This window comes from Rhipicephalus microplus, unplaced genomic scaffold, assembly GCF_043290135.1.
Source record: "Rhipicephalus microplus isolate Deutch F79 unplaced genomic scaffold, USDA_Rmic scaffold_99, whole genome shotgun sequence".
Classification (NCBI taxonomy): Eukaryota; Metazoa; Arthropoda; class Arachnida; order Ixodida; family Ixodidae; genus Rhipicephalus; species Rhipicephalus microplus.
The window spans coordinates 205,001-220,085 of record NW_027464671.1 but is presented as its reverse complement, the minus strand read 5'-3'; the positions used below and the strand labels follow the sequence as shown (position 1 = coordinate 220,085).

At 63.0% G+C, this 15,085-nt stretch overlaps 1 non-coding gene across 1 annotated transcript; it reads left to right on the top strand.

Moving 5' to 3' along the window:
• The first annotated feature begins 12,435 nt into the window (after nt 1–12,435).
• On the top strand, nt 12,436–14,250 carry LOC142790430 (small subunit ribosomal RNA). Its single transcript, XR_012889520.1, has one exon. It is a non-coding gene; the product is annotated as a small subunit ribosomal RNA (ribosomal RNA).
• Nucleotides 14,251–15,085: the final 835 nt, after the last annotated feature.

The following is a 15,085-nucleotide window of genomic DNA, read 5'->3' as shown; positions in this document are numbered from 1 at the left end:
CGCCCCGGCTGACGCAGTTCGGACTTGGCACTTTTTGGCTGAGCCTGGCTGGCGGCCCACTCACTCGATCGCCATGTCTGTTTGCCACAGTTTTCCCGGTGGTGCCGCACCCGGGCTCGCCCCGGCTGACGCAGTTTTCGCGCCGCCCCGGCTGACGCGGTTTCGTGCCGCCCCGGCAGACGCGGTTTTTGCGCCGCCCCGGCTGACGCGGTTTTTGCCGCCCCGGCTGACGCGGTTTTTGCCGCCCCGGCTGACGCAGTTCGGACTTAGCACTTTTTGGCTGAGCCTGGCTGGTGGCCCACTCACTCGATCGCCATGTCTGTTAGCCACAGTTTTCCCGGTGGTGCCGCACCCGGGCTCGCCCCGGCTGACGCAGTTTTCGCGCCGCCCCGGCAGACGCGGTTTTCGCGCCGCCCCGGCTGACGCGGTTTTTGCCGCCCCGGCTGACGCAGTTCGGACTTAGCACTTTTTGGGCTGAGCCTGGCTGGCGGCCCACTCACTCGATCGCCATGTCTGTTTGCCACAGTCTTCCCGGTGGTGCCGCACCCGGGCTCGCCCCGGCAGACGCGTTTTTTTTTTCTTTCGCCCCGGCAGACGTGGTTCCCCCCCCCCCTTTTCGCTCGCCCCGGCTGACGAGGTTTTCGCGCCGCCCCGGCTGACGCAGTTTTCGCGCCGCCCCGGCTGACGCGGTTTCGCGCCGCCCCGGCAGACGCGGTTTTTTGCGCCGCCCCGGCTGACGCGGTTTTTTGCCGCCCCGGCTGACGCAGTTCGGACTTGGCACTTTTTGGCTGAGCCTGGCTGGCGGCCCACTCACTCGATCGCCATGTCTGTTTGCCACAGTTTTCCCGGTGGTGCCGCACCCGGGCTCGCCCCGGCTGACGCAGTTTTCGCGCCGCCCCGGCTGACGCGGTTTCGTGCCGCCCCGGCAGACGCGGTTTTTGCGCCGCCCCGGCTGACGCGGTTTTTGCCGCCCCGGCTGACGCGGTTTTTGCCGCCCCGGCTGACGCAGTTCGGACTTAGCACTTTTTGGCTGAGCCTGGCTGGTGGCCCACTCACTCGATCGCCATGTCTGTTAGCCACAGTTTTCCCGGTGGTGCCGCACCCGGGCTCGCCCCGGCTGACGCAGTTTTCGCGCCGCCCCGGCAGACGCGGTTTTCGCGCCGCCCCGGCTGACGCGGTTTTTGCCGCCCCGGCTGACGCAGTTCGGACTTAGCACTTTTTGGGCTGAGCCTGGCTGGCGGCCCACTCACTCGATCGCCATGTCTGTTTGCCACAGTCTTCCCGGTGGTGCCGCACCCGGGCTCGCCCCGGCAGACGCGTTTTTTTTTTCTTTCGCCCCGGCAGACGTGGTCCCCCCCCCCCTTTTCGCTCGCCCCGGCTGACGAGGTTTTCGCGCCGCCCCGGCTGACGCAGTTTTCGCGCCGCCCCGGCTGACGCGGTTTCGTGCCGCCCCGGCTGACGCGGTTTTCGCGCCGCCCCGGCTGACGCGGTTTTTGCGTCGCCCCGGCTGACACGGTTCGGACTTTGCACTTTTCGGCTGTGCCTGGCTGGCGGCCCACTCACTCGATCGCCATGTCTGTTTGCCACAGTTTTCCCGGTGGTGCCGCACCCGGGCTTGCCCCGGCAGACGCGTTTTTTTTTTTTCTTTCGCCCCGGCTGACGCAGTTTTCGCGCCGCCCCGGCTGACGCGGTTTCGTGCCGCCCCGGCAGACGCGGTTTTTTGCGCCGCCCCGGCTGACGCGGTTTTTGCCGCCCCGGCTGACGCAGTTCGGACTTTGCACTTTTTGGCTGAGCCTGGCTGGCGGCCCACTCACTCGATCGCCATGTTTGTTTGCCACAGTTTTCCCGGTGGTGCCGCACCCGGGCTCGCCCCGGCAGACGCGTTTTTTTTTTTCTTTCGCCCCGGCTGACGCAGTTTTCGCGCCGCCCCGGCTGACGCGGTTTTTGCCGCCCCGGCTGACGCAGTTCGGACTTAGCACTTTTCGGCTGTGCCTGGCTGGCGGCCCACTCACTCGATCGCCATGTCTGTTTGCCACAGTTTTCCCGGTGGTGCTGCACCCGGGCTCGCCCCGGCTGACGCAGTTTTCGCGCCGCCCCGGCTGACGCGGTTTCGTGCCGCCCCGGCAGACGCGGTTTTCGCGCCGCCCCGGCTGACGCGGTTTCGTGCCGCCCCGGCAGACGCAGTTCGGACTTAGCACTTTTCGGCTGTGCCTGGCTGGCGGCCCACTCACTCGATCGCCATGTCTGTTTGCCACAGTTTTCCCGGTGGTGCTGCACCCGGGCTCGCCCCGGCTGACGCAGTTTTCGCGCCGCCCCGGCTGACGCGGTTTCGTGCCGCCCCGGCAGACGCGGTTTTCGCGCCGCCCCGGCTGACGCGGTTTCGTGCCGCCCCGGCAGACGCAGTTCGGACTTAGCACTTTTCGGCTGTGCCTGGCTGGCGGCCCACTCACTCGATCGCCATGTCTGTTTGCCACAGTTTTCCCGGTGGTGCTGCACCCGGGCTCGCCCCGGCTGACGCAGTTTTCGCGCCGCCCCGGCTGACGCGGTTTCGTGCCGCCCCGGCAGACGCGGTTTTCGCGCCGCCCCGGCTGACGCGGTTTCGTGCCGCCCCGGCAGACGCAGTTCGGACTTAGCACTTTTCGGCTGTGCCTGGCTGGCGGCCCACTCACTCGATCGCCATGTCTGTTTGCCACAGTTTTCCCGGTGGTGCCGCACCCGGGCTCGCCCCGGCAGACGCGTTTTTTTTTTCTTTCGCCCCGGCTGACGCAGTTTTCGCGCCGCCCCGGCTGACGCGGTTTCGGGCCGCCCCGGCAGACGCAGTTCGGACTTGGCACTTTTCGGCTGTGCCTGGCTGGCGGCCCACTCACTCGATCGCCATGTCTGTTTGCCACAGTTTTCCCGGTGGTGCCGCACCCGGGCTCGCCCCGGCAGACGCGTTTTTTTTTTCTTTCGCCCCGGCTGACGCAGTTTTCGCGCCGCCCCGGCAGACGCGGTTTTCGCGCCGCCCCGGCAGACGCGGTTTTTTGCGCCGCCCCGGCTGACGCGGATTTTTGCCGCCCCGGCTGACGCAGTTCGGACTTGGCACTTTTTGGCTGAGCCTGGCTGGCGGCCCACTCACTCGATCGCCATGTCTGTTTGCCACAGTTTTCCCGGTGGTGCCGCACCCGGGCTCGCCCCGGCTGACGCAGTTTTCGCGCCGCCCCGGCTGACGCGGTTTCGTGCCGCCCCGGCAGACGCGGTTTTTGCGCCGCCCCGGCTGACGCGGTTTTTGCCGCCCCGGCTGACGCGGTTTTTGCCGCCCCGGCTGACGCAGTTCGGACTTAGCACTTTTTGGCTGAGCCTGGCTGGTGGCCCACTCACTCGATCGCCATGTCTGTTAGCCACAGTTTTCCCGGTGGTGCCGCACCCGGGCTCGCCCCGGCTGACGCAGTTTTCGCGCCGCCCCGGCAGACGCGGTTTTCGCGCCGCCCCGGCTGACGCGGTTTTTGCCGCCCCGGCTGACGCAGTTCGGACTTAGCACTTTTTGGGCTGAGCCTGGCTGGCGGCCCACTCACTCGATCGCCATGTCTGTTTGCCACAGTCTTCCCGGTGGTGCCGCACCCGGGCTCGCCCCGGCAGACGCGTTTTTTTTTTCTTTCGCCCCGGCAGACGTGGTTCCCCCCCCCCTTTTCGCTCGCCCCGGCTGACGAGGTTTTCGCGCCGCCCCGGCTGACGCAGTTTTCGCGCCGCCCCGGCTGACGCGGTTTCGTGCCGCCCCGGCTGACGCGGTTTTCGCGCCGCCCCGGCTGACGCGGTTTTTGCGTCGCCCCGGCTGACACGGTTCGGACTTTGCACTTTTCGGCTGTGCCTGGCTGGCGGCCCACTCACTCGATCGCCATGTCTGTTTGCCACAGTTTTCCCGGTGGTGCCGCACCCGGGCTTGCCCCGGCAGACGCGTTTTTTTTTTTCTTTCGCCCCGGCTGACGCAGTTTTCGCGCCGCCCCGGCTGACGCGGTTTCGTGCCGCCCCGGCAGACGCGGTTTTTTGCGCCGCCCCGGCTGACGCGGTTTTTGCCGCCCCGGCTGACGCAGTTCGGACTTTGCACTTTTTGGCTGAGCCTGGCTGGCGGCCCACTCACTCGATCGCCATGTCTGTTTGCCACAGTTTTCCCGGTGGTGCCGCACCCGGGCTCGCCCCGGCAGACGCGTTTTTTTTTTCTTTCGCCCCGGCTGACGCAGTTTTCGCGCCGCCCCGGCTGACGCGGTTTCGTGCCGCCCCGGCAGACGCAGTTCGGACTTGGCACTTTTCGGCTGTGCCTGGCTGGCGGCCCACTCACTCGATCGCCATGTCTGTTTGCCACAGTTTTCCCGGTGGTGCCGCACCCGGGCTCGCCCCGGCAGACGCGTTTTTTTTTTTTCTTTCGCCCCGGCTGACGCAGTTTTCGCGCCGCCCCGGCAGACGCGGTTTTCGCGCCGCCCCGGCAGACGCGGTTTTTTGCGCCGCCCCGGCTGACGCGGTTTTTTGCCGCCCCGGCTGACGCAGTTCGGACTTGGCACTTTTTGGCTGAGCCTGGCTGGCGGCCCACTCACTCGATCGCCATGTCTGTTTGCCACAGTTTTCCCGGTGGTGCCGCACCCGGGCTCGCCCCGGCTGACGCAGTTTTCGCGCCGCCCCGGCTGACGCGGTTTCGTGCCGCCCCGGCAGACGCGGTTTTTGCGCCGCCCCGGCTGACGCGGTTTTTGCCGCCCCGGCTGACGCGGTTTTTGCCGCCCCGGCTGACGCAGTTCGGACTTAGCACTTTTTGGCTGAGCCTGGCTGGTGGCCCACTCACTCGATCACCATGTCTGTTAGCCACAGTTTTCCCGGTGGTGCCGCACCCGGGCTCGCCCCGGCTGACGCAGTTTTCGCGCCGCCCCGGCAGACGCGGTTTTCGTGCCGCCCCGGCTGACGCGGTTTTTGCCGCCCCGGCTGACGCAGTTCGGACTTAGCACTTTTTGGGCTGAGCCTGGCTGGCGGCCCACTCACTCGATCGCCATGTCTGTTTGCCACAGTCTTCCCGGTGGTGCCGCACCCGGGCTCGCCCCGGCAGACGCGTTTTTTTTCTTTCGCCCCGGCAGACGTGGTTCCCCCCCCCCCTTTTCGCTCGCCCCGGCTGACGAGGTTTTCGCGCCGCCCCGGCTGACGCAGTTTTCGCGCCGCCCCGGCTGACGCGGTTTCGCGCCGCCCCGGCAGACGCGGTTTTTTGCGCCGCCCCGGCTGACGCGGTTTTTTGCCGCCCCGGCTGACGCAGTTCGGACTTGGCACTTTTTGGCTGAGCCTGGCTGGCGGCCCACTCACTCGATCGCCATGTCTGTTTGCCACAGTTTTCCCGGTGGTGCCGCACCCGGGCTCGCCCCGGCTGACGCAGTTTTCGCGCCGCCCCGGCTGACGCGGTTTCGTGCCGCCCCGGCAGACGCGGTTTTTGCGCCGCCCCGGCTGACGCGGTTTTTGCCGCCCCGGCTGACGCGGTTTTTGCCGCCCCGGCTGACGCAGTTCGGACTTAGCACTTTTTGGCTGAGCCTGGCTGGTGGCCCACTCACTCGATCGCCATGTCTGTTAGCCACAGTTTTCCCGGTGGTGCCGCACCCGGGCTCGCCCCGGCTGACGCAGTTTTCGCGCCGCCCCGGCAGACGCGGTTTTCGCGCCGCCCCGGCTGACGCGGTTTTTGCCGCCCCGGCTGACGCAGTTCGGACTTAGCACTTTTTGGGCTGAGCCTGGCTGGCGGCCCACTCACTCGATCGCCATGTCTGTTTGCCACAGTCTTCCCGGTGGTGCCGCACCCGGGCTCGCCCCGGCAGACGCGTTTTTTTTTTCTTTCGCCCCGGCAGACGTGGTTCCCCCCCCCCCTTTTCGCTCGCCCCGGCTGACGAGGTTTTCGCGCCGCCCCGGCTGACGCAGTTTTCGCGCCGCCCCGGCTGACGCGGTTTCGTGCCGCCCCGGCTGACGCGGTTTTCGCGCCGCCCCGGCTGACGCGGTTTTTGCGTCGCCCCGGCTGACACGGTTCGGACTTTGCACTTTTCGGCTGTGCCTGGCTGGCGGCCCACTCACTCGATCGCCATGTCTGTTTGCCACAGTTTTCCCGGTGGTGCCGCACCCGGGCTTGCCCCGGCAGACGCGTTTTTTTTTTTTTCTTTCGCCCCGGCTGACGCAGTTTTCGCGCCGCCCCGGCTGACGCGGTTTCGTGCCGCCCCGGCAGACGCGGTTTTTTGCGCCGCCCCGGCTGACGCGGTTTTTGCCGCCCCGGCTGACGCAGTTCGGACTTTGCACTTTTTGGCTGAGCCTGGCTGGCGGCCCACTCACTCGATCGCCATGTCTGTTTGCCACAGTTTTCCCGGTGGTGCCGCACCCGGGCTCGCCCCGGCAGACGCGTTTTTTTTTTCTTTCGCCCCGGCTGACGCAGTTTTCGCGCCGCCCCGGCTGACGCGGTTTCGTGCCGCCCCGGCAGACGCAGTTCGGACTTGGCACTTTTCGGCTGTGCCTGGCTGGCGGCCCACTCACTCGATCGCCATGTCTGTTTGCCACAGTTTTCCCGGTGGTGCCGCACCCGGGCTCGCCCCGGCAGACGCGTTTTTTTTTTCTTTCGCCCCGGCTGACGCAGTTTTCGCGCCGCCCCGGCAGACGCGGTTTTCGCGCCGCCCCGGCAGACGCGGTTTTTTGCGCCGCCCCGGCTGACGCGGTTTTTTGCCGCCCCGGCTGACGCAGTTCGGACTTGGCACTTTTTGGCTGAGCCTGGCTGGCGGCCCACTCACTCGATCGCCATGTCTGTTTGCCACAGTTTTCCCGGTGGTGCCGCACCCGGGCTCGCCCCGGCTGACGCAGTTTTCGCGCCGCCCCGGCTGACGCGGTTTCGTGCCGCCCCGGCAGACGCGGTTTTTGCGCCGCCCCGGCTGACGCGGTTTTTGCCGCCCCGGCTGACGCGGTTTTTGCCGCCCCGGCTGACGCAGTTCGGACTTAGCACTTTTCGGCTGAGCCTGGCTGGTGGCCCACTCACTCGATCGCCATGTCTGTTAGCCACAGTTTTCCCGGTGGTGCCGCACCCGGGCTCGCCCCGGCTGACGCAGTTTTCGCGCCGCCCCGGCAGACGCGGTTTTCGCGCCGCCCCGGCTGACGCGGTTTTTGCCGCCCCGGCTGACACGGTTCGGACTTTGCACTTTTCGGCTGTGCCTGGCTGGCGGCCCACTCACTCGATCGCCATGTCTGTTTGCCACAGTTTTCCCGGTGGTGCCGCACCCGGGCTTGCCCCGGCAGACGCGTTTTTTTTTTTTCTTTCGCCCCGGCTGACGCAGTTTTCGCGCCGCCCCGGCTGACGCGGTTTCGTGCCGCCCCGGCAGACGCGGTTTTTTGCGCCGCCCCGGCTGACGCGGTTTTTGCCGCCCCGGCTGACGCAGTTCGGACTTTGCACTTTTTGGCTGAGCCTGGCTGGCGGCCCACTCACTCGATCGCCATGTCTGTTTGCCACAGTTTTCCCGGTGGTGCCGCACCCGGGCTCGCCCCGGCAGACGCGTTTTTTTTTTTCCTTCGCCCCGGCAGACGTGGTTCCCCCCCCCCCCCTCCGTCTTTCTTTTTGTTTTTTTTTTCGCCGCGGCTGAAGTGGATTTTTCGGTGCCTCGACGCCCCGGTAGTCGCGGTTTTTCCGTTTCCGCACGGCCCCGGCTGACGCTGCTCGGTCACAGTCGCCTTTTGTGGTGATTGCAGACTTCTTGAGCGCGGGTGTTTTTTTTTTGTTGTTGTTGTTGTTTTATTACGCATTCGCTCCAGCAGACGCTGTTTAGACTTTTTGTTTCCTCTTTTATCCTGCGACGAGGTGACGAGGTTTATTCGGTGCCCCGCCGCCCCGGCTGAAGTGATTTTTCCTGTCCCGTGCCGCCCCGGCTGACGCGGTTGGGACTTCGCGTTTGTTCGGCCGCCACGGGTTTTGGCGCACTCGCTCGGTTGCTTGTTGTTGCCACTTGTTGCGAACCCAGGTTTCTTGAGCGAGCGCGGGCGTTTTTTCTTCCTTTCTTTCTTTGTTCTATGTGTTAGCGAATCGGCCTTTAATATCACACGAGGACTCACAACCAACAATTTTCAGTTTGAAGTGTAAATAATCTGCAGGTGTTGACGTAACTGACTTGCCCCGTACCCTTGAGTACATCCATGAAGTTCTCGTAGTACTACTAAATCGCATTATTCCAAGTGGAGAAATTCCCATAAATTTGCAAACCTCTACACGAAAATCGGTGCGCGTGATAAAGTTGAAAATTATCGTCCGATATCAAATGTGCCTTCTATAACACAAATTCTAGGAAAAAAAAAAAAACACTTGTTCGCCGTTTTCTGCGCCGTGACTGGCAGCACTCCGGCGAAGCGAAACGGGGTCGATTCGAGCACGATATCGGCGTCTTTCGACGTGCTCGCCGGCGACCGTCGCACGAGTACGTCGCACGAGCGCGTCTGCCGGGGCGCCGTTTGCGAAGCCGACGCAAAAGTGGGAACCGCCGCTCGGATGATCGCCGCTTTCGGCAGAGTGAGTGTTGGCACTCCGGGGAAGCGAAACAGCGTGAATGCGCCCACGAAATCGGCGTATTTTGAAGTGACCGCCGGCGACCGTCGCACGAGTACGGTAAACCGCGTCAGCCGGGGCGTAGTTCGGGACGCCGACGAAAAAGTGGGAAGCGCAACTCGGATCTTCGCCGTTTTTGCAGGAGTGAGTGGCGGCCCTCCTGCGAGACCAAGAAGCATCGATTCGTGCACGAATTCGGCGCCTTTCGACGTGATCGCCGGCGACCGTCGCTCGAGTAGGGCAAACCGCGTCTGCCGGGGCGGGCTTCGGGACGCCGATGCGAAAGTGGGAAACGCTGCTCGGATGTTCGCCGTTTTTGGCCGAGTGAGTGCTGGCACTCGGGCGAAGCCAAACGGGGCCGATTACGGCACGATATCGGCGTCTTTCGACGTGCCCGCCGGCGACCGTCGCACGAGTACGGTAAACCGCGTCAGCCCGGGCGGAGTTCGGGACGCCGATGCGAAAGTGGAGAACGCCGCTCGGATCTTCGCCGTTTTTGGAGGAGTGAGTGGCGGCACTCCGGAGAAGCCAAGGAGCGCCAATTAGCGCACGATATCGGCGTCTTTCGACGCGCTCGCCGGCGACCGTCGCACGAGTAGGGCAAACCGCGTCTGCCGGGGCGGGGTTTACGACGCCGACGCAAAAGTGGGAACCGCCGCTCGGATGTTGGCCGTTTTTGGCAGAGTGAGTGCTGGCACTCCGGCGACGCGAAAGAGCGCGAATGCGCCCACGAAAGTGGCGTATTTGGACGTGCTTGACGGCGACCGCTGCAGGAGTACGAAAAACCACGTCAGCCGGGGCGAGCGACCCACGGCGGTCTGGGTGCTTATCGCTGCTATTATAGGGGCACCCCGGCAGACGCAGAAAAAAAAAAAATTTTTTTTCGACCTTCTTTTTTGCTGGTCGAGCTCGGGTAACCCAGGTCGCAATGGGAGCCGCGCACGAAAGCGGCGTCGCGAGACGCGTTCGCGGTCGCTAGTCGCACGAGCTCGGCAACCGCGTCAGCCGGCGCGGAGTTCGGGATGCCGACGGCTAAGTGGGTACCGCTGCTCGGATGTTCGCCGTTTTTGGCCGAGTGAGTGCTGGCACTCCGGTGAAGCCAAGGAGCGCCAATTCGTGCACGATATCGGCGTCTTTCGACGTGCCCGCCGGCCACCGCCGCACGAGTACGGCAAACCGCGTCTGCCGGGGCGGGGTTTGCGACGCGTACGCAATAGTGGGAACCGTCGCTCGGATGTTCGTCGTCTTTGGCCGAGCGAGTGCTGGCACTCCGGCGAAGCGAAACGGGGCCGATTCGGGCACGATATCGGCGTATTTCGACGTGCTCGCCGGCGACCGTCGCACGAGTACGGCAAAGCGCGTCTGCCGGGGCGAGGTTTGCGACGCCGACGAAAAAGTGGGAAGCGCCGCTCGGATCTTCGCCGTTTTTGCAGGAGTGAGTGGCGGCCCTCCTGCGAGACCAAGAAGCATCGACTCGCGCACGATATCGGTGTCTTTCGACGTGCCCGCCGGCCACCGCCGCACGAGTACGGCAAACCGCGTATGCCGGGGCGGGGTTGGCGACGCCGACGCAAAAGTGGGAACCGCCACTAGGATGTTCGCCGTTTTTGGCAGAGTGAGTGCTGGCACTCCGGCGAAGCGAAAGAGCGCGAATGCGCCCACGAAAGTGGCGTGTTTGGACGTGCTTGACGACGACCACCGCAGGAAAACGAAAAACCACGTCAGCCGGGGCGAGCGACCCATGGCGGTCTGGGTGCTTATCGCTGCTATTATAGGGGCACCCCGGCAGACGCAAAAAAAAAAAAATTTTTTTTTCGACATTCTTTTTTGCTCGTCGACCTCGGGTGACCCAGGTCGCAGTGGGAGCCGCGCACGAAAGCGGCGTCGCGAGACGGCTTCGCGGTCGCTAGTCGCACGAGCTCGGCAACCGCGTCTGCCGGGGCGGAGTTCGGGACGCCGACGGCTAAGTGGGAACCGCCGCTCGGATGTTCGCCGTTTGTGGCCGAGTGAGTGCTGGCACTCCGGCGAAGCCAAACGGGGCCGATTCCGGCACGATATCGGCGTCTTTCTACGTGCTCGCCGGCGACCGTCGCACGAGTACGGCAAAGTGCGTCTGCCGGGGCGGGGTTTGCGACGCGTACGCAATAGTGAGAACCGTCGCTCGGATGTTCGTCGTCTTTCGCCGAGCCAGTGCTGGCACTCCGGCGAAGCCGAACGGAGCCGATTCGGGCACGATATCGGCGTCTTTCCACGTGCTCGCCGGCGACCGTCGCACGAGTACGGTAAACCGCGTCAGCCGGGGCGGAGTTCGGGACGCCGATGCGAAAGTGGGAAGCGCCGCTCGGATCTTCGCCGTTTTTGGAGGAGTCAGTGGCGGCACTCCGGTGAAGCCAAGGTGCGCCAATTCGCGCACGATATCGGCGTCTTTCGACGTGCCCGCCGGCCACCGTCGCACGAGTACGGCAAACCTCGTCTGCCGGGGCGGGGTTTGCGACGCCGACGCAAAAGTGGGAACCGCCGCTCGGATGTTCGCCGTTTTTGGCAGAGTGAGTGCTGGCACTCCGGCGAAGCGAAAGAGCGTGAATGCGCCCACGAAAGTAGCGTATTTGGACGTGCTTGACGGCGACCGCCGCAGGAGTACGAAAAACCACGTCAGCCGGGGCGAGCGACCCACGGCGGTCTGGGTGCTTATCGCTGCTATTATAGGGGCACCCCGGCAGACGCAGAAAGAAAAAAAAAATGGGGACATGGCGTGCGTCACCGTGCGGCTTCGCAGCGTTGCCGAAGTCGCCGAGCCCTTCGACTGAGCCGAACGGCGGACAGGGAACGTTGGTCGGCCGTTCTAACCTGTCGGTGCCACGCCGAGACGTCGTTAAGGAAAACCGCGTCGTGGGCCTCTACGACGCCGTCGATTCGTTGTACGTTTGGTGTCCAGCGTGTCGGCGGCGAGTAGCGGACACGTCGTTCACGACTTCGGTCTTTCGCAGTCGACGCGAACTTGCGGAGAGTCGTGGTGCCTCACGTTTTCGGCAGAAACCGCGGCGGAATTTTCCCGTGCGTGCGCGCACGACCTCGGTGCTGTGCCGTCAGCGTAGTGTTGCACAAACTCGTGGCCTACCCAAGGTGCGGTACGTTTGCGGCCGTATCCTCGGTGGCAATTTCGTGAGTAGGGTCGCAAATTCTACGACCTCGGCGGGTTTGAGAGCGACGTAGACTTGTGGCACGCTCAACGTGCCACACGTTTCGGGGCACACCCGCGGTGAAATTTTCTCGAGTACGCTCGTATTAGTGCCCAAGGAGGTCTGGGTACTTATCGCTGCTATTATGTGGGGGTTCTCGTGAGCGGCGTACGCGAAAGCGACCGGGTGTCTGATATGCGGCGGGCTTCGGCCTCGTCAAGCGTGTCCTCGGGTCTGCTCCAGGGGAATCCACGGCAGTCGTCTGCAGCCTCATCCGCTTGATGCGTTAGGGGCTGGTTGTCGGACGGTGCCGTTTTACCACGATATCGAGGTGTGTTCCGTGTCGTCCTCGGGCGATTCAGATGCGAAAGCGCCGAAGACGCGGGCGTGACCCGTCGTCTGGCGGCTTTGCGGTCTCGGCTCCGTTGCTAGTTCCGGCCGGTCCACCGACAGTGCAGCGGGCTTGGGCAACCCGCACGGCGCGACCGAGTCGATGCAACGAAAAAGAGCGAGCATGAACGTGCTTCTTGCCGCACGGCTCCCACTCGTCTTTCGGGAAGGTTGTGCCGTAGCGAGCTCGAACGCCGTCATCTCGGAGTGCAAAATAAGCGTGTTGGGGCGCCTGAAGGTGGCCTCCGCCGCACACAGACTGCGTCCGGCCCGCCGAAGGCGAGGACGGACGCGCAGTCGAACGATTACCTGGTTGATCCTGCCAGTAATCATATGCTTGTCTCAAAGATTAAGCCATGCATGTCTAAGTACATGCCGAAATAAGGCGAAACCGCGAATGGCTCATTAAATCAGTTATGGTTCCTTAGATCGTTTCTTCCTACTTGGATAACTGTGGCAATTCTAGAGCTAATACATGCAGTGAGCCTGGAGCCCTTTGGGTAACGGGTGCTTTTATTAGACCAAGATCGATCGGGTTTCGGCCCGTATTGTGTGGTGACTCTGGATAACTTTGTGCTGATCGCATGGCCACGAGCCGGCGACGTTTCTTTCAAGTGTCTGCCTTATCAACTTTCGATGGTAGGTTACTTGCTTACCATGGTTGTTACGGGTAACGGAGAATCAGGGTTCGATTCCGGAGAGGGAGCCTGAGAAACGGCTACCACATCCAAGGAAGGCAGCAGGCGCGCAAATTACCCACTCCCGGCACGGGGAGGTAGTGACGAAAAATAACAATACGGGACTCTTTTGAGGCCCCGTAATTGAAATGAGTACACTCTAAATCCTTTAACGAGGATCAATTGGAGGGCAAGTCTGGTGCCAGCAGCCGCGGTAATTCCAGCTCCAATAGCGTATACTAAAGCTGCTGCGGTTAAAAAGCTCGTAGTTGGATCTCAGTTCCAGACGAGTAGTGCATCTACCCGATGCGACGGCTCGGACTGAACATCATGCCGGTTCTTTCTTGGTGCACTTCATTGTGTGCCTCGAGATGGCCGGTGCTTTTACTTTGAAAAAATTAGAGTGCTCAACGCAGGCGAGTCGCCTGAATAAACTTGCATGGAATAATAGAACAAGACCTCGTTTCTGTTCTGTTGGTTTTTGGAATACGAGGTAATGATTAAGAGGGACGGACGGGGGCATTCGTATTGCGGCGCTAGAGGTGAAATTCTTGGACCGTCGCAAGACGAACTACTGCGAAAGCATTTGCCAAGAATGTTTTCATTGATCAAGAACGAAAGTCAGAGGTTCGAAGGCGATCAGATACCGCCCTAGTTCTGACCATAAACGATGCCAACCAGCGATCCGCCTGAGTTACTCAAATGACTCGGCGGGCAGCTTCCGGGAAACCAAAGTATTTGGGTTCCGGGGGAAGTATGGTTGCAAAGCTGAAACTTAAAGGAATTGACGGAAGGGCACCACCAGGAGTGGAGCCTGCGGCTTAATTTGACTCAACACGGGAAAACTTACCCGGCCCGGACACTGGGAGGATTGACAGATTGAGAGCTCTTTCTTGATTCGGTGGATGGTGGTGCATGGCCGTTCTTAGTTGGTGGAGCGATTTGTCTGGTTAATTCCGATAACGAACGAGACTCTAGCCTATTAAATAGGTGCGGGGTTCCCAGCACCTTACAACCTTCTTAGAGGGACAAGCGGCTCCTAGCCGCACGAAACAGAGCAATAACAGGTCTGTGATGCCCTTAGATGTCCGGGGCCGCACGCGCGCTACACTGAAGGAAGCAGCGTGTCTTTATCCCTGTCTGAAAAGACTGGGTAACCCGTGGAACTTCTTTCGTGATTGGGATAGGGGCTTGCAATTGTTCCCCTTGAACGAGGAATTCCCAGTAAGCGCGAGTCATAAGCTCGCGTTGATTACGTCCCTGCCCTTTGTACACACCGCCCGTCGCTACTACCGATTGAATGATTTAGTGAGGTCTTCGGACCGATGTCCGGCGCGGCCTTTCGGTTGCGCCGGTCTGTTGGAAAGATGACCAAACTTGATCATTTAGAGGAAGTAAAAGTCGTAACAAGGTTTCCGTAGGTGAACCTGCGGAAGGATCATTAACGGATTGTGAAGGGTGAGCGCCTCGGCTGCGTCTGCGCCCGACACTTTCTGCCGCTGACCCCGTTTGGACGCGGGGTCGGCTTTTCCCCACGGGGCTGCCTGAATGTGGAGCGGCACCCCGTGACAAATTGTTGCGCCCAGCGGACGCCAACACCGCGACCTTGGACGGTCGGCCAGGTGGCGGACGCGGGTACAAACGGCGCAACGCACTCATAGGTCGGCTTTCGACCCGCCACTGCACCGTGGCTCGAAGCGCTCGAAATGCGCGACCCGACCGCTGCGGGACCGCCTAGTACTGTAAACAGGAGCGGCGGAGCGCGAACGGCGAGTCGTGGTTACGTCGGTAGAAGGCGAGGCTGCGCGTTCCCGAAACGCCAGCCGAGTGCCCTCCCGACCGTTCGAGCGTGCAAGAACGAGACCCGACAATCGCGCGGCGACTGCCAAGTACGAGAGGAACGGCACAAGCGTCGGCGGTCGGTCAAGGAACTGGCGATGTGACGGGTCCGCTGTGCACCAGTGCATACCGTCCCGCCGTCCGCGGCAAGCGCCTCCGCGTCCTCGGGTGACGGAGGCTGCCGGTCGGTTCTTGCAGGCGAGGGATCTCGCTGGCACCGGTTCGCGTTGACGCGCGGCCGGTCATGGCACGGCGATGCGACGGCCGAGGTGCGCAGTACTCGATGGAGGAACCGCACGCTCCGATGACCGTCCCGCCCTCCGCGGCGTATGCGTACCGACCGTAATGGTTGCAGCAGCGCCGGCCGGCTTTTGAATTCGCCACACGAAACACGGTGCGAGATCGCGGTTAGGGGAGCGTCGACGTTGCCAGGCGTTTTG